The following is an 18,250-nucleotide window of genomic DNA, read 5'->3' on the forward strand; positions in this document are numbered from 1 at the left end:
GCCTGCTCAGATGTCAAACAGAAGATCCTGTGAGAGAACTTGGCCAACAGACCCATTGACTGCCCTCCTCCTCTAGTCTTGTGCTGGGACTGTACTGATATTGGTACCCAAGAAGACGGGAGACCTACAACCCTCAATACGCTACATGGGGGGTGAACAGGCACAGCGTGAATGACTGATACCTGCTGCCCCCTTACAGTTGGCATCCTGAAAAACTTGAGGAATGCCAAAGACTTCACCAAACTGGGCGTCAGATGTGCCTACACAATCTCCACCAAGTAAGAACTGGTGACAAGTGGAAGCCTGCAGTGTACACACCCTTTGGCTTATTGGACTACAGGGTTATACCCCTTTGGCTCTGTAATGCCCCTGCACTCTTCAAATGCTTCATGGACACTGTATTTTCTGACATGCTCAATATCCAGAATATGGTTTACCTGGACGAGATCCATGTTTTTTCTGCCTATGAACAGCAGCGTATAGATCATGTATGACATGTTGCAGCACTGGCAGGGGTGCTCCTCTCTTGAGGAAGCGATGTATGCTTTTGATGATCCCACCCAGGGCACGCCATGGACCGTAAGAAGGTCTATGCTTTGTTGGAACGGCCCTCGCCTACTTCTGTTAAGCAGGCCCAAATAAATGTTATTACACATGAAACAGTTCATGACGTATCGCTTTCATAACATTACCTTCCATTGAACACACTGAAACTGCCACGTCACTAGAGTTTATGTATTCATTTTCTCCGTTTTCCTTTTTATGTTATGCATCCATCTATTCCAAAGTAATAAGACTTTTTTTGAAAATACATTACCACACAAACATATCGCTCTAACTCCACTGAGCCCTACGCGTAGCTCTTCCCCCTAAAACATTGCACTTTAATGCACACAAGCCACCAGGGGTCGCTGTTCCAATGAGAAAAGTCAGATCAATTGGAAAATGAAAATGATTAGCCAGGGCACTGCCAGCGTGCCAGACCATTTCCCATAGACGGCGCCCTTACTGACAGGTTTCCATAGCGACGTATATGGATCCACTTGACTGGATTAATGAAGCGGTCTCAATGCTATTGGACGCTTCCTCTTCCAGTTCCTGTAGTCACACGTGGAATGATCAGTGGCGGAGCCAGGGTGGGGACAAGGGGTGTGGCCCCCACCCCCGGCTGCCCCATGGTGCTCAGTGCGCCCCCCAGCCTTCCACTGGTGCCCTATTAACCACCCCCCACACCTCCGCGCCAGAAGCTGCTGGGAATGATGACCCAGAAGGATTCTGCATTAGGCCATGGGCATGTCCAGTCTAGGCCACAAAGAAATCTCGTCACCATATGATCTGGTCTGTAAAGAAGGACCTTTGCAAAATGAGCCTAGTTCAGAGGAAAGCATTTTCGGACATTTTGCGAACATCCTTAAACGTCTATGAACGTGCCCACGGGTGATGGCTTAAGGGGGGGGGGGGTCGGCGTCGCCTCCTTTACCATGTCTGCCGCTTGCCTTGGTGTAGCAGCTTCTCTAAACAGCTCATCAGAATAGCAAATGAGCTGGGATGAAGGCGGATTTCTTCTTCATAAATTAAACATTACAAACTAAATATGAGCACATTTTGTTCAATTACTACATGCTAATAACTGCCGGGCAATGTAACAGATGTTTCCTACTGACAGATGTCGACCACAGGAGCAGTGTAAATGTTTTGCACACCATGTAGGCGAGCATAACAACGTGTTTTAGTACAAATTAGAACCGTTTCCCCTGATAAAAGCCCTCAGAGTTCGCAGACAACCCCCTGCCCCCTCCTCCGAGTCCAATTTCCCTAAACTGCTTCTGATGCCGCCCCAACAGCCTGAGTCCGAGAGGAGACGTATGTGGGTGGGGGGGTGGGAGGAGGCGGCAAGGTCTGCCAGGACACTGGCCGTTGCTTTTGGATGTAGCAATGTTAAAGGTATTTGTACCGCACACCGTCACCAACGGAATTGGTCCCCAGGCGCTCTGGCGGATCTGCAAATGATAAGGTGGGATGGGTTAGTAGGTGAAGAGGGAGTAGGATAGTGAGAGGAGTGGTGTTCTGTTGGCAGCTCCAACTCGGTATACACCGGGTGCTGAGCTTTGGTGCAGGTATTGGATCGGTGTCCGTCCGCGTGTGCTGTTGCTCCGGGTTATGTGTTGTTGCAGTGTTGTGAAGTGCGTGCGGCTTGTGGTGCGAGAGATGGTTGTGTGAGTTTTTGGGTGAGATTGGTATGCAGAGTTTGAGGTTATATTGGTTAGTGGGTTACCTGACCTTTAGCCTGCTAACATTCACAGTTTTGTCTAAGTGTGGCATTTGTTGGTCTTCACAATCCTATCTAGATGCGGCGCCGGCTGGTGTTCATAGTTCTAAGTGTGTCACATGTTAACATTCAAGTTTCATCTATGCGCGGGCATGCTTTTCTTCAATCAAAGTTCTATCTAGATGCGACGCAGGCTTGTGTTCACAATTCTATCTAAGTGCGGACATGCCAATACTCACAATTGCATCTAGATGCGATAGTAACGTCTGTTTTAACGCTTGAACCCCTCCTCCCCCCTCCACTTCGCTTACCTCCTTCCGGGTTAGAACGAGTAATACAGCTGACAGCAGGGAAAGTACACAACAGGCTCTAGGCTTGGAGCTACTCTCGACAGTCTCAGACCGTTAAAATGTGGAGCAGTCGAACGCTAGTGCAATGCTACTGCACGCAGGTATGCGAGAACATCAAGGAGATAATGCCTGCCACATTCATGCAGACTTGGCAAGGTAACCTTGAACACCATCACAATATGCACCCTCCTACAACACAAACCGACGTCATCCACTGGGAGCCCCTCGACTTGCTCGCCTTACAAGTCATCAAACAAGTAAGAACTTGTCCAGTACGAGTCACACAGCTAACCATCAGTGCATAGCGAGTTGCCTGCAAGTTGTATCCTTGTGAGGCATCACATCAGTGGCATACAGAAGTCCTAGACCACTGCCACAACCTTGCCAGCGGAGGAAGACACCAGGCCTCATTCAGAGTTCGTCCGGTGGGTTGCCACCAAACTCATAACACTGTTTCCACCACCTGATATCCTGGTGCAACTGGGACATCATGCAGCGGAAAATGTAAGTCCCCATTCCCATGTAGTCCCACAGGACTCCACTGGAATGGGGACACGGAAGCACCAGCACTGTTAGGAAGTGCTGGTGCTTCCATGAAAACCATGCCTGCAGGGGCCGGTGACCCTAGCAGGTCAGCTGCCGGCAGCAACGGCGCCTGCAGGCATTCTCTGAGCCTGGCGGTCCAGGAAGGGTGCCAGTACATTGCTACTGGCACCCTTATTTCCAGAGCGCCAGGCTCATAAAGAGGCCCACCGTGTTCTCGACCCCCTGGGTATCCAGTGCTGTGGGGCGGAAAGGAGAGGGAGAATAGCGAGCGGTGCAGAAAGGTGGCAGAACCTGAGGTACCAGACTGTCTATGGTTACCTCGGCCCGCTCTTATCCGCCCTGGGGACCGTATGCTGAGTGCGGCATGCACAAGATTACATTGTAGATGGGTACTTAACAATGGTTTTCATTTCCCGAGTGACATTAGATAACTGGAGTTTGGCACTCGTTATCCATCAGAGGCCATATTATAGCAACCTTGCACCACTGCAAGTGCAAGGTTGGGCCGTATTAGCACTAGGGAAAAGTTTGCCCTGCTGGAAAAAACATCAGGGCCATATACGGAAAGGTATTAGCACTAGGGCAAAAAATGCATTTAAAGGGCATGTTTTTTGCACTAGGGAAATGTTTGGCCAAGCGCTTATACCATGAAAAATGGTTGTAGGTCAACTGGTCGATTGTAAATGGTCGACACCAAAAGGTCGACAGGTCAAATGATCGAATTTAATTTTTTTGTTTTTTCACATTTTTTTATTTTTTGGGGGGGGTCCCCCCACCCTTTTTTTTTTGCTAAAAACCCCTTTTTTTCCCTAAACGAAAACCTAAAAAAATATATATAATTAAAAAAAAAATTCGATCATTTGTCCTGTCGACCAAATTGTGTCGACCATTTGTCTGTCGACCATTTGTCTGTCGACCATTTGACTAGACACCATGAAAAATGACACTTGTCACGGTGCACATGTTTTTCGAATATGGCCCCAATGTTATTTTGCACTAAAGTAAGCTTTGCTCTACTACTAATACGGTGCAACTTTGTAGCTGTACCGGTGCAACATTTCTGTAATCTGGCTCCAGATGTCATTCAGAATCCCTTGGTGGACAGTATTCTGTTTTTTTGATAGCTATATGTTTGCATGCCCTTCAAAAAAAGCTCTTCTTTCCTTCAACTTTACTGGCATATTTTTGAGTAAGCCCCTTGACGAGAACCCAAAGAAATTATTTCCAGAACGTGGGCGGCGGGCACGCCACCTCGGGGCATAGCTCCTCAGTAGAGAGTTTGTCTGAATACAGGGCTTCCAACTTACTGTTCTCAAAAATGCTGAAACATGTCGGGGGAAGCTCGTGGTCTAGTGCAGAAGGGATGTGACCAAGCAGTTCGGGCTGGACTGCTGCTTTTGGGCTGGGACCAAGCCTGATTTGCATATGGTCTTCCCCCTTTCTTGATGGCTTGGCAGGCGAAAAACGATGGCCTGGACGGTTGCCCAGAGCAATGCCAGAGGCTAAGATTAATTCTAAACCTTCCAGCCATCACCCCTTGTTTTCCATACATGGGCCTTCGTACAGCATTGACGCAAGTGTGCGCTCCTCATGCACTGCCTTGGGTTTGAAGGTAGAGACATTCTAAATAGTTTACGAGAATCCAATCAAGGAGAGCACCAACAGAAGGTGATGAAGTGGGGGGAGAGGAGAACTCCTTAAAGCATATGAAGTTATATTGAGAAAAATTGACACACATTTCAAGAAGTCGTCCAGCGTCATTCTGGAGCGGTATTATTTTGGAATACGGAAACAAGCTGGGGGAGAGTCGATTGAGGAGTTTATTACTGGTCTGCTCCAAACTTGCTATTAGTTGCAAGTTTGGAGCATCCTACGATGAGTGCCTGAGAGATCAATTTATGTTAGAGGTTAGGGAACAAAGTTTGTGAGGGGATCTGGACCAAGGGTGATCCCATCCTGGCAGAGATGCTTGGTTTAGGTGTAACACCAGATGGTGTTACACCAAGACTGTCGTGATCTTACCACCTTTGTTATGCCAAAAGGAACTTTTCGCTGAAAAAGAGTGCAATCCGGGTTGCTTTCCGCAGCAGCGTTTTTTTCCAAAGAACCATGCATCTTCTGCTGAGGGGTTTTGATGGAGAGATGTGTTTTAAGGATGATATCCTGGTTACAGGGAAGCATATGCATCAGCATGATGCGAGGCTTGCAAAGGTATTAGTGGCATTGTCGGAAGCGGAAATGACCATTCAGAAGGAAAAGCGTACATTTAGGCAACAGTCCATTGAGTTTTTGCGACACGAGATTAGTGAAAGCAGCTTGAATCCAAGAGCTGAACTGGTGAAAGCAATAACAGGTGTAAGGGGTCCTGGTAACGGGCAGGAAGTAATGACATTTCTAGGACTTGTAATTGTGATGCTAAGTTTGTACCTCATTTTTCGGACAGGTGTAGCACCATTAGATCCCTGTGCAATAAAGGGGTCCGTTTTAAGTGGAGTGAGGTCTGTCAGAGGGAGTTTGATGATATAAAAAGGTATCCAGCGGATATTAGAGACCGCAGACGGTGAGAAGAGTGTTTGACGATGCCATGATACTACATGATAGCAGAGTTTGGAACACGTCCAGGATTGTAAACAAAAAAATAAAAGGAAATGGAGGCACCTTCCCCCCTCAGGTTGTGTTGGTTGTTGAAGGAGGAGATATGTTGTATATACATGTTTCTTGTACATAGTTCCATTTAATCGCTTGTTGTTTTGGATGCCTTCTTTCTTGGAACCTAGAACATGTAATGGGTTCAGTGTGATGGCAGGTTCCAAGAAAGAGAACCCTCGGAAATGTCCGTTGAGAAGAGAGCAGCGGTACCAGAGGATGCAGTGAAGCTGGGGGCCTTCCGACCTACAGCATGTTATCCATCCTGTGAATAAACGGTTCCTGTTGAACAAATTGGTGTGGACTTCCCTTTGTAACAACACAGTTTATAACAACTAAGGAGTTAAGATATATTTCCAGTCCTAAATCAAAGGAAATCTCTACAGTCCCAGTGAAGGGGGTGGCGGGTCCGGATGCCCCTGCTTGAATGTTGAATCTGTGATTTTTGTCTTCCGGTTAGGGGTTTTGCAGGGTCTCTGAACCCTCGTCGATGGAGTATGATGTTGAGCCTTCCATGACCAGGAAGTTTTGGGTTTGGACAAGTAAGCTCTCCCCGGGAAGTCGAGGTTCTGTAGGAATATCTAGAGTATGGATCCACTCTTCCATTGTTCAGGCTGTGGCCCTGGTCCCCGGGACACCTTCTTGGCCACCCTTATAGCAAGATTCTAGACTCCCAGTGAGATTGCACACTCTCGTACCTTCTTCCAACACCTATAGATTCTGCCCCAGACTGGTCCACTGGAACCTTCCTGCTCTCATTCCAGTAGGGTTACAAGGAACCCTCCCACCTCCTCGGGTATCATAGCTGTATTTCATGCTCCTCCCCCCGCCAATTCTCTGTTGCTCCTGATGATTACCTTCCTGCAACCTTCTCACAACTATCTTTCTCTGTGATCAACCTCCTCGACTCTGCAACAGCTTCTCCAGATGACACATGTTCTCCTTTAGTACTCCTTGATTGACTTCTCCACCCTGCAACCCTTTCTCCACACGGCAATACCTCTACCTCCAACCACAAGTCTCTCCAGCCAACCTCCAGCTTTCTCCTCCAGCTCTCCCATCAGTACTTCTCCCTCTCACCACTCTCCAAACTCCATCCTCCAACACCTACTGGTACTGTACAGAGACCTGTGTTGCTTTATGATTGGGCCATGTGGTTCTGGTCATGTGCTTTGGAAGGGTGTTGGCCTATGGTTACATGAATGACCAGTGCCATCTTGAATTTTAGAAAAGCCATTGACACATGGGGGGTTTCTCTCCCTCGCCATGTCTAAAAACCGTGTTGCCACTGCCTGGCTTAGTCTGGGATCTATGGTTAGCTTGGCGGATGGCACTGGAGTTCCCCTGGTAAGCAAGGGGAGCTGTGGGTTACATTACTAATGCTTTAATCATGGGGAGTTTGCCATATTGTAATCCCTGTGGCACTAGCAAGGACATGAGACTTTGCCTCATTTGTTTCTTCTCCACACCGTCTGTGTGAATCATTTCTCTAGCTTTCCAGCATGACTTTGTATACGCAAGTCATGATACAAAAGGTCTTCTTCAGCATTGATGCGTGAAAGAATTCATAGCTATTTGGGTGTAGCTAAGGAGCTAGGACCGCTCCCTGTTAGTGGCATAGTCTCCTTAAGGTGTTTGGCTCTCCCCACCCCTCAGGGTGGTCACCAGTGTTGAAGGTGGGGGACTTGGAGGGATTGGTGTATAAGTGCTCCTATGACTGCCATCTACCTAATTGCAGGGACCCAGTAAGGGTGGGCTCGTGATACCTGTATGCATCTTCCGATCGAAATATCCATGAGCTTGGGGTGGTACCCAGCCCTTTGGACAACCATAGTGTTCGCCTCCCTCCCCCCAGGTTATGCACAAGACCGTCCCGACAAACATCCACCCTTTCTTTGATAAATACACTTTCATTAATTTCTTACGTGGATGCGTTGCCTAGCCATGGGGGGCATAGGTTGCTGTCGGGCTACCTTCCCCTTAATAAACAGTGTCACCCCTGTGATCAAATGAGGGTAAAGCCTCTGTGCAACGACAGAATTCTAGACTGCTTTTTTCACTCCAGTTCCCCAGCCAGAGCTCCTTGCATTCTTTCCTTGATCACTCAAACCTTTTCACCATTCCACTGGTTTAGGGGTGGTGTGCTAAATGTATGTAGCGCTCTATACAATTGTCATGCAAAGGCACATTTCGTCAGGCTTAAACGAACGCCGTTGCCCAAAAGGGTCATGCTGTGGGATACTCTTCACATCATTTGAACTCTTATAAGAATTTAAATGGCATCCCTGGTCCAGATACTGCTAGTGTAACACACCGCCAATGCTCACGCAGGATGCATTCGCTTACAGCCATTTCTGTATATCAGATCCGGGTCACTAATAATCAAATGTTATACGTTGTTTGGTCTAGGTGATTACGCAATGACCTTTGTATCCCAGCTCTTTTTTGTGCTTGTGAACACCTAGTGTTGGAATTTCTCAATCACCCCTTTTGACAACTGATCTCCAATTGCTCAAAACGCTTCACGTCCCAAAGTTTTGAAGCAAGTGCCGTCCCGTTTGTTCACTTCTAGTCCTTCTCTTAGCCCGCAGAGGCCTTGGTCTTCCTTCTTTGCCTCTTCCCATTCTTGTCGGAACACTAAGTGCCCTGTTCTACTGTGAGAACGTGCTCCTCCTCAGAACCTGTCCATACAACACTTTGTTCTCTCTGTGAGCAGGGACAGATAGGTGTCTGTTATTCGTGGGACCTGGTACATAGACCACCAGAAATGTATGTTCTTGCAACCATGTGATGCATTTCCTTATCCCGGAGGAAACTTTATCCAGGCTTTCGTTGTCAACATTTCCCCTCAGCAGTGTTGTGTGTATGAGCTTCAAATCTACCACATAAGGAGGTTCTGAATGTCTGTATAGCCCAGGTAATGGACATTTCCTTCTGCTAACAACCTTGGAACCCGCTTGTGCAGTGGTGGGTTCCTCACGAGCTTGCAGCCGATACCTTCTGGGAGAGGAAGCCATACAATTCAAAGCCTAAAAATGTCAAAGGCAGTCCATGTGTTTGGAAGTCCAAACAATTCCATGCTTCAAATGTTGGGAGAAGATAGAGGGAAATTGTTAGTGGGGAAAAGGGGAAACATTTTCCCACCTGTTTTTCGAGCCTGAGAACAAAAACAGAAGAAAAACTTGTAATTACATTTGTAAATGTTCATCTGACCACAGGGGATTAAGAGACTGAGGCTACCAAGAAAAAATAAATACTGTGCAATCTACAGAAGTCTGATCTCCTAGATCCTATTTTTTGTGTGCCTTTACCGGACATGCAAATGTTCAGAAAGGGTCCAAATGAACTATTAGCACAAATGGTCCTCTTTCTTGACCCTCTTCATTTCCAGTACAAATAAGCTTTAGATCGAATTCCCTATTTAATCCTCAATCTCGGAGGTGGTGTTGATACCCCCATCTTTTGGATCTTACTGCAAAAGGTTTTTGTGGCTGCCTCAGACCCACTTGAGTCCCGCCATGTGAACGTCAGCGCCCGCGCCAGCGGCGTAGCCGGCCATTTCAAACCCTGTCACGTACGGATTTCCATGACCAGTCAGCCTGCAGTATATAATAACACTTTCAGATTTCTTGAAAGGACTTCTTGACAGGCAAGACCAGTTTCTAATCTTTAATCAGATTTAGACCTCTCTGCACATGAATTTCAGAGGCATCGAGATAGGAATTAAAAATGTAAGAGACGTCAGAATGTTCCAACCTACCTTGACTAACCAAGAGGAACACCTAACAGAGAGGGAAGATGGGCTTCCATTTCATTGCAAGAAATAAATTGCTGTATTAGACAGACAGGCCCAGGGAAGTGGAACGAAGAGACACTTGTATACATGTTTAACTGACTGAAAGGCACATGCTGGGACATGGCAAATAAGAGGTCCTAACACTCCAGGCGCATAAACTGACACTAGAGCAACTTTGCAAAGTACAAAATATGAGCTTACACATAAGTATCGTGCTCGTGTTTCTGCAGAACACTTTTTCGGGGAATATGACCCCCCCCCTTGCACCTCTTGTTCCCACTCTATTCCTCCCTGCCACTCCTATTTGTTTTCTTTACAAATTCTGTGCACCGAGTTTTTGTCCTGCATGGGAACGCATTCATCGAGTACAGCTGTCTCGTGGGTGTCCTTTCACGGGAGACACCTGGTAACTACCTTTTTAGTTTTGGCTATAATGTGACGCCTATAAGCCAAGCTATTGCATTAGACTACATCTAGGGAGAAATGGCATGTGAGGAGGGACACACAGCTTGTATATGTAGTTTGGGTATATAGGGCCACCCATCCATTGACTTCCCATGGCCATGCTAATTTCTATGGCCGTTCCCACCTAGTTATTGCCCCTCCCTGACCAAAATACCTCTTTATGGGAACTTTTTGAGCTCACTTTAATCAAGCTATACCATCAAATGTTGCACTGCAAGTGCCTGCCAGTGTTTTTTCAAAGCAGTCTTCTGAGAGTTAATAACTTAATTGGAGTTGTACACCCGCTAATAATGTTATAAACATGTCTTAACCAGGTCTGTCTTCAGCCACTCGATTTATAAGCACTGTGTGTGTCATTCACTGAATTCCTGTTAAAAACAAGCATTGGCAAAGCCAACAGTTTTGGCTAATGATTAAGTATTATGCTTTTTGCTAGACACTGCTATTAGATTCCAAGGTACACACACCATTTTGCAGCTGCTATCATCCATGGCTAGTTAATACCACTACGGCTGTGACTGGCAAGTGCCTTTACCATGCCTGCACAATAGCCAAAATATCTGGCATTGCCAATGCTGGTTTTCCTTTACAGGGACAGGATATCCAATTCACAGAATCATGAAGTCAGACATATACTAGGACTTGGCCCACATGGCCATAGCTGACCAGCTCTCAAGGCACACCGCTGGCTGCCTTTCTTACTCTGGTTTCACTTGAAAGCTCTCTGCCTAACGCACGGAAGCCTGAACAAGGGTCCGAATGAACTGAAAACCTGCCTTTAACCTTAAACTCCTGCAACGAACGGAGATCCACAGTAAGAACCTCCTCAGGAGTCCCATAAATAGGAAGCAAGGAGAGTGAGATTATTTGCCCCCATGCCCCAAAACTCTTAAGTATTCTACCAAAAGTCTGCAGGCTGGAGTCAAACTTCAGCAGACATTAAAGGAGCCTGAATGATGACTGCTCTGAACTAGTCTTCTCCGGTGCCTGAAGCGCTCTTCGTAAACTTCAAAGAGCAGCTCGCCATCAAGCCATATCGAGAATACTCAGTAGAAGGCAACAGGAAAGATGGCAGCACTGTACCCACTCCTGAAGACCAAGAAGAAGATGGAGTAATGACGTTCAACTAATAACAATGAGAGACTAGTGGAGTAGTTTAAAGACTCCTGTTCCACACTCCTATTGAAGCCTTATGGACAATACCAGACAAAAAAGGAACCAAACGTCCATCTCCTCTTCAAGCTCAACCCATCACCGCACTCCCGGTCCATGGACCAAATAAGGACCGAGTCTAAGGTTTTGAAAAAATAAATGTAACAAAATACAATTTTATTTAAACACAATATGCATTTATCTTAAAATGAAATCAAACCATTATAAAAAAAAGTATAAAACATAGTGCACTTTTACTAAAACATCAAATACAAAACCACAATACGTATTCTAAATCAGTTTTAAATGAAATATATAAAAAACTGAAAAAAACAACACCAACCTGTCTAAGTGTCACCTATACACTCAAAAAAAGCTCCTGCCTATACAAATCTAAACAGAGCAAAACAAAAAAATATATATCCCTGGTGTATAGTAACGTTTGGTATGTAGCACCTCCAAACAACCACTAATCTTTCTTTGTAGGAGGTGTGATGTAAATCACCTATCTATTGATTGTCTACCCTTTGAAAACTGCTACTAGGGCGACTATAGTAACTGAATTGGTCAATAAACAGCACCCTTCAATTTCAGGTGTTCATATGCCCATGTAATGAGGTTCAAGCCTTGGTATCCAAAAATCACAGCTGATGGATAAAATCTATCAGAAAGAAGAAGCGCGTCACCCTCAGACGTGACCCATTTCGATCTACTGGTCCATCGTCGTGGCTGCTACACTTCAACGCCTTGTCGTCCACCACAGCTGGGCCAATCTTCATAACCACGCAGCATTTTGTTACTTTTCTAGCCCCACTTGTGATAAGGAATTCTGAATACGCGTTGTCTTAGTTTGCCATATTTACTCTGCTGATCAAATGGAACGGTACCTCTATACTATGCACTTACCGGTTAAGTGAACTACCTGTTTCTCACACTCTTGCAGTTGAACACCACCTATTTTGTAATTTGGCAAAATACAAAACCTCAAAATAAAAACCAAGGATTGTAATGTAACAGGCAAGTGCGTTACAAAATATATATTCATGATCGAGCCCATCTCTTCATAGTGACCGTTTCCCCGTGTTTTTTGCGGCGTTTTTATTTATGGTGGGCACGACAACCATAGCTCCACCACACCCCTACTATCAATTTTAATCGGTTAAACTCAATCAATTTTAACGGTTCCCCACAATGCCCACTAAAAAGTGTCTAGAAAAACACACCACAAAACCACCCTTTCACCAAAATAAACCTCTGAGGTTAGGTGGGTGGGTTAATATATTAAGCCATATTGAAGTGTAACACTTTCGCAAGATCTCAAAGACAATGGATACACCTGCAGTTTAAACCAACATCCCTAACCAAAGGTAAAAAGACGCAACCTGGTGATGGCAGCACAAGACACACACACTGGGAGTGAGGATTTACAAAGCAGGGCAGTAATGGCCTGAAGATGGTGAAGCGTGGCAGAGGGGGAAGAGAAGAACTCACAGTACTTGAAATGCAAGGAACTATTCCAGGCATTCATTATTTTTAAATAACTTCCTTTGAAAACATAGCTTTTCAAAAAAGCCCTTTGGAAAAATATCAGGCAGAGCTCTTTAAAATTGAATTTCTGAAAACAAAGTGCTTTACCTTACATGTGCCTCTGAAATACACAAAAGTAAAAATGACCAATAACTCACAGTTAACCTGCAGTATCATTTATTAAAATATGATCAAGCGAGATCTTACCAGAGTTCTCCAAAGATCCAACAGCTGATGAAAACCACCAACCTTTCACACCCTACATGAAATATTTTGAAAAAAAGAAGAAAAAACAGATTTTTTTTTAAAGTTATTTTTTCATCCAAACTTTGAGAAAAGTAATGTTTGCCATTATTTAAGCATACGTTTTAAAAAAAAATGTGCCGGTGTTATTTAGAAAAGTAGATATGTAATGTACACAAAAGTAATAAAGTTGTTCAAACTGTCCATCATAACCAAAGAAATGTGAGTGCAAGGCTTTGAATAAATCTCAACAACGACATTTCTCTGGGAAATCTTCCATACTACCAAATGTTATGCCGTCTGCACCACTGCAGAAGGGACCAGCCATATGCAATTGGAACTGCCACCAAAGGGAGCTATCCAGCCCTAACCTCTAAGTCATGACCCATCTGCACAAAGACAAGCAACTGCTGACATGTTTCGGCCTTGTTGGGCCTCATCTGGGAAGCTTGGGTCCTTCTGGCGCAGCAAGCAAGGGACCAACGTTTCGGCACTTTTCGGAGAAACTAGAACAAAACAATGTGATGGATAGAAGATCTGAATTAATTCCACCAGGCACTGTTGATTGAGCATACATGTGATTTTTGGAGGTTGGTTATTGTGTGCTGTTGTGCAAGGTTATGCGTGGTTTGTTTTGTTGTTGTGAAGTAGGTGCGGATTGTGGTGCTGTAGAGAAATACACAAGAACCCCTTCCTCTCACACCGTTTTATGTCCCTACATGATCTGCTCCCTATTTATTTCCCTTCCTTCTACTCTCCTCCTTGTTATTTGCATCTCCCCTCTCTTCTATACCTCTGAGCCATCTGTCTCTCTACCGCATACCTCCATCCTCAGCTCGTATCCTCGACTACTCTCTCCTACTATCCACCCCTCCAACAACTATCCATTCCTCTGACAACTATCCACTCCACTCCTCTCCTCTCCGCTCCGCTCTTCTCTCCCTACAGTACACTTCACTCCACCCACACCTACTCCCACAGTCATCTTCGTTCCACTCCGTCACCCTTCTCAACCACTCTGAAACACACTCAGTCTCACTCACCTTTCATGCACTCTCACACCCCAGTACCACTTTCTCTCAGTAACCAATACCTCACCTTGCAAAACACTCTTGATAATTCTTCTCCATGCTCTTCTGTACAATCGTTCTACCACCTGTTGTCTTGGTCCTCCTCCTCCCTTGACATCACCCGACCAACCCACACTGCCACTTTTTATCCTCCCTCGATCGCTGCCACTGGCTTCCCCGGTGACCTGGTTCTCCAAGTCAACCGATGGCTTCCTTTCTCCCAGGGGCCGGTTTACAGTCACAAGAACAAATAAAGGGGCTTAAGCCCTGCCCCCTTTTCATATGCAGGGTCACAAGTGTTTTGCAATGGCTGCCCATTGAAATAAGTCCTTTCTGGAGTTAATCTCCTGTTTGGTTCAAGCATCTGCTGACTCTCTTCCCGGTACACTGCCAGTTCAGGCCTCTGACACTAGGCATGTGAAGTATGCAGTCTTGCGGAGGAGAGGAAATAACACTAGTTAGCACTGCGTACAATAGGTATGGGGCAAGTCTCAGCGGTACTCTAAATATTCATCCAGGCACAGGTACAAGACGCATTCTGGGACCCTCCCATCTGTCACAGGACTGGCTCTGGGTACAGTCGTAGATCAGAATCAGGACTCGGGCAACGAGTCATAATTCAAGGGATTTTTATTTTCTCTCTTTCAAAGTCAAAGGCACTTTCTTGGTGACTTGAATGTTGTACGGGTTCTGCAGGTCAGGCCTCTGTGTCTTGTCCCCGTTGGGTTTTCTCTCAGGCTCTTCCCCACTCTGGGGGTTTCCTCTTTCTCACTAGCCACTCTAGGGTCCTTTCTTCTTGCTACCCCGACTCCAGGGCTTTCCTTGTTCTCACTCCCCACTCTGGGGCTTCACTCGTTCTCATTCCCCACGCCATGATTTCTTCCACCCCTCCACCCTCTAGGGCTCTTCCTTGCTCACCCACCTACCTCCCTCTCCACAGGAGCCACACTGCGTTCATGGTTGCTGAGAATGTGGCTCCTTGGGAGGGGTGTTGGGCCAGGTTTCCTAGCACCATGAAGCCTCTTATACGAGTTCTTCACTGGGCACCATACTGCGCTCTGTGGTGTTCTTCCTCCCATTTTTCTCGGTGCAGGGTCGTGTAGCCGGCTTCTTGGCGGCTTTTCTGAACTCTTCCAGTGTGTGTCGCAGTGCTGCACGCCAGAACTGGTGTTCTCTCTCTCTTGCCTGCCACACTTCCTGTAATCTCCTAGATGCAGTTAAACTCTGCCGGACCTGCCGAGACTGTCTGCTGATTGTTTCTTCCCTGGCAGCTCCCCCAGGGAGCTGGTCAATTAGTCCCTTCGCCATCCTTCATGGAGATTGGACATAGTTAGGGTCAGAAGATGAGTCAGCCATGATAAAAGGGTGGATGGGTTTTTCATAGCACCTAGCCCCTATATAGCCCATAAAGGTGTTATCTGAGGGGCAAGGGAAGTGGTGACTTGTGCTCCTTTCTGGGGTGTTCCTGTCCCCCTAAGGAGGAGTCACCTCCAGGGGCATCAGAGGCATCCTGCTTATCCTGTCCCCTAGGGGGTGTTAAGCATAGTGGGCTCGCCTCCCTGGTCCCAAAAGTGGTGGCTCCCCTTGGGAAGAGGTGGCGATTTCTCTGGATTCATCGTCCTGCCCCAGGCTGGGAGGGATCCCCACCCTCTCTTGACAGGGCCAAGTCCCTGACTCTGTCACATGCCAGGCTCTCACCACTTCTTTGTAAGATCATAAGTACATAGGTACCATAAACGATTAACCTTAAAAACCGGAACTCAAAGGTACACATCCAGACCTCATTGAAATGGGCCAGCGAGCAGAGCCACGGTTGCCTCCTCGTCCATCTTTCTGGCCTCGGTCCCAACTCTCCGAGGTAGGTCCTCATCATCGAGGGGGGCAAGGGTTCTATGTGATATTGATAGAATATAGATTATTGAAAGAGTAGTTCCTGAAGCAAAGAATCAATTCCAACATATTGAAAGACTGGGTTCATTCACTAATCTAACTGCATTCAAAGAATATTTGGGGATGGGGGAAGTGATGGTGGTGGTAAGTGTGCAATTGGGAATAAACATTCAAAAAATGCGATATCATCACTGGGTACCAGAGGCAACTCACCCTCTAAATAAAAAAAAGATTTTTACTGTCAGTCTTCTTTTTTTCAGGGACTGCACCACAATGCAGAGTATACAGCCTCGCTAGACTCACCAGCACTTTCTGCTTTGTGGATGCCGGGCCCTCCCTCCAGATCTTCTTTTCACTGATATTAGTACCATAGAACGTCAGTTTCCCAGTTTAATACCAGTCCTAGGCGTCAACCTCGGCCTTTTCAGCCTGGCGCAGAGGTTCTCAGGAAATGGCCCACAAGAAAATGGCTGAAAGAAAAAGGCTAGGAACACAGTTTAACTTTGCCAAGCGAGTAATGGCAGTTATTTTAATGGTTGGTGGGCGGGTTCAGTGAATGATTAATTCAGGGTAACCTGGTCTCTGCACAGATTCATTCCTGGTAAAAATAAATCCCAGTTATCCAGGGAAGATTCTGCTACTCAGCCCTTACTTCTGAAATCGGTCTAAATTTGCAAGTTGCAGGTTCACCAACTCTTCCTTTTCGACCTTCAAGGAGTATAAACGGAGCACCCATAAACGGGTTTAACATTAACCCTTGTTGGTCAAGAACTTGGTAGGTACTAGAGCCGCATATTAACAAAAGACCAGGCACTTACCCATGGCTCGTCCTCGCGGTGTCTCCCAGTCCCTACACGCACTCATGTGCGTCACAGGGGCTGACCGTTCAATTTAGAAAGACGGTTCTGTGCAGTCACAGAGCGGACTTTCTAATTCGAACTTTATTTTTATTTATTTTTTTTAATCGATTTTTAGAAAAGGTCTTGACCTAACACCGATTTCAGCGCTGCCCAGCATATACTACTGCTAGTCAAGCAGGTACGGTTTTAAACTGTCCTTGCATCTTTGAATTAAGTTCGCTGGCACAGTTTACCTAATGTTGACTCTTTTTACTCGTACACTGCAGAATAGGGGGCTCCTCCTCCTCCTCCTCCTCCTCCTCCTCCTCCTCCTCCTCCTCCTCCTCCTCCTCCTCCTCCTCCTCCTCCTCCTCCTCCTCCTCCTCCTCCTCCTCCTCCTCCTCCTCCTCCTCCTCCTCCTCCTCCTCCTCCTCCTCCTCCTCCTCCTCCTCCTCCTCCTCCTCCTCCACCTCCACCTCCAAGTTCAATGACGTCAATGGTCCAAAATGATTTTGCGAGTGCTCCTATTCTTGGCCAGTTTATTGCTATTCCATGCTCTGCTGCAGCTGCCTCATTGGTCCCCTGTAGTTAGGCGGCAGTTTATTGGGTAGGTAGGGGGGTTCCCTTCGGCTCTCGAACAGGGAAGCCTAGACCGTTTCTAGTTGAGCAACCAGTTAGCTCCTCCTGTTCCAGGCCGGCTCTTGTCTCTTGGGACCCAAATGTATTGTGCAAGTTTTTCTCCTAATGGTGCTGCTCACCGGGAACTATTATACATCTGAAGTGCCTGAGAATTATGGTGCATTCTGGTCACTGCATTATCGAGAACCACCTGGGAGAGTAGAGCAAGACTTGGCAGGGACAGAGGCTGACGGGCACAGGGTCAGAGAGAAAGGGGCACCAATGTGCATACAATGCTCCCGACAGAGACAGGGCCCCCTTAACTCCCACTCACACCACCCTTGGGAAAAGCCTGACTTTGGCATTGCCCTGGTAGGCTGCCTACCCCAGGTTGAGACTGGTATTGCCCCCTCCCCTTGACAGGGTCATACAAATGGCCCCATCATAGGAATATATAAAAGTATATGGTCTGCATGGGTAGTAATCATTTTTACACTGTATTAGAGGTTGTGGTGATTACAATGAATATTCATGATTTGGTATTTTGGTTCTCGATTTCGCCTATAAGAGAATTCATTTTTACTTTTGTCTAGGGTTCCCTTTTCTTACCACCCCTTAGACTTCTCCTTATTGAGGTTAGCACCAGGTAGTGTAGTAGTCATACCTTTAACTGAGGAGGGGGAAGTGTACGTCATTGTCACTTTTAGTTTTTATACACACAGTGTGCCTTACCATGTGTTAGGTTTAACCCATAGTACCCATTTGAAATTATACTTACCCTGTGGGTAATTTCGAAATTGTGTACATTTCTCTATATACCTGTGTAATGTATTCTTTTG

The 18,250-nt window shown here is 46.3% G+C and overlaps 1 protein-coding gene across 10 annotated transcripts in view; it reads right to left on the reverse strand.

The window, feature by feature from the left end:
• The window catches only part of PAG1 (phosphoprotein membrane anchor with glycosphingolipid microdomains 1), an 846,294-nt gene that overhangs the window by 354,298 nt on the left and 473,746 nt on the right, over window positions 1–18,250 (reverse strand). For all 10 annotated transcript variants that reach the window (XM_069621261.1, XM_069621265.1, XM_069621260.1 and 7 more), the window contains one exon: window positions 12,959–13,010. The gene's annotated coding sequence lies outside the window, so the exon portion shown is untranslated. The remainder of the gene's footprint in view (window positions 1–12,958; window positions 13,011–18,250) is intronic.

This window comes from Ambystoma mexicanum, chromosome 5q, assembly GCF_040938575.1.
Source record: "Ambystoma mexicanum isolate Mex_15411 chromosome 5q, UKY_AmexF1_1, whole genome shotgun sequence".
NCBI lineage: Eukaryota > Metazoa > Chordata > Amphibia > Caudata > Ambystomatidae > Ambystoma > Ambystoma mexicanum.